Source organism: Limulus polyphemus, unplaced genomic scaffold (genome assembly GCF_000517525.1).
Source record: "Limulus polyphemus unplaced genomic scaffold, Limulus_polyphemus-2.1.2 Scaffold12499, whole genome shotgun sequence".
NCBI classification, from domain to species: Eukaryota; Metazoa; Arthropoda; class Merostomata; order Xiphosura; family Limulidae; genus Limulus; species Limulus polyphemus.
In genome coordinates, this window is record NW_013678109.1 from 10,786 (window position 1) to 12,509 (window position 1,724).

Here is a 1,724-nt window from a genome sequence, read left to right on the forward strand (position 1 = left end):
TTCTCAGTCGTTAGGCTTAGCTTGATTGTGCTAATGATATAGTAAGTTGCTGTTAAATGCAAGCACTTACTTTCTATATTCATTCTCAGTCGTTAGGCTTAGCTTGATTGTACTAATGATATAGTAAGGTGCTGTTAAATGCAAGCACTTACTTTCTATATTCATTCTCAGTCGTTAGGCTTAGCTTGATTATACTAATGCTATAGTAAGATGCTGTTAAATCGTGCTACGCGAACAACAAGTTAAAAATTAACAACAAAATTAAACGAGACCTTTAACTCCGTGAAAAAACAAACAAACTTAAAACAATGAGGCGTTTGTGTGGAATAAACGTATATTCTACCTTTAGGACGCATATGAAAATTTGCATACTATCTCACACCATCATCTCTTGGATTCCAAAATAAATTATAACTTTCCGTTCTAAGTAAACAATTACAAACACTATAAAACTATTTAACTTATCATATTACAGATTTCTTTTCTTTTCACCAGAGGTAAAATTGAAAATATATTCTGTATCGTAGTGGCCTAATGCATTCTTTGATTCGCAACACTTCTACTGTAGACTGCAGTTTCGCCTATTCACAGCTCATCAGCACAGCTTCGGTCATCAAACCTATACTTTTCTATACATATATCTTCTCTTACATCGTATAGAAACTACGTGTACAGTCATCTTACATCGTATAGAAACTACATGTACAGTCTTCTTACATCGTATAGAAACTACGTGTACAGTCTTCTTACATCGTATAGAAACTACATGTCATAGTCTTCTTACATCGTATAGAAACTACATGTCATAGTCATCTTACATCGTGTAGAAACTACATGCCATAGTCATCTTACATCGTATAGAAACTACGTGTACAGTCTTCTTACATCGTATAGAAACTACGTGTCATAGTCATCTTACATCGTATAGAAACTACATGTCATAGACATCTTACATCATATAGAAACTACATGTCATAGTCATCTTACATCGTATAGAAACTACATGTCATAGACATCTTACATCGTATAGAAACTACATGTCATAGACATCTTACATCGTATAGAACTACATGTCATAGACATCTTACAACCTATACAAAGATATACAGACATAAACAACCTATAGAAGATATACAGACATAAACAACCTACACAAAGAATACAAACATAAACAACCTATACAAAGATATACAGACATAAACAACCTATAGAAAGATATACAAACATAAACAACCTATACAAAGATATACAAACATAAACAACCTATACAAAGACATACAAACATAAACAACTTATACAAAGACATACAAACATAAACAACCTATACAAAGACATACAAACATAAACAACCTATGCAAAGACATACAAACATAAACAACCTATACAAAGATATACAAACATAAACAACCTATAGAAAGACATACAAACGTAAACAACCTATACAAAGATATACAAACATAAACAACCTATAGAAAGACATACAAACATAAACAACCTATACAAAGACATACAAACATAAACAACCTATACAAAGATATACAAACATAAACAACCTATACAAAGACATACAAACATAAACAACCTATAGAAAGACATACAAACATAAACAACCTATACAAAGACATACAAACATAAACAACCTATACAAAGACATACAAACATAAACAACCTATACAAAGACATACAAACATTAACAACCTATACAAAGATATACAGACATAAAC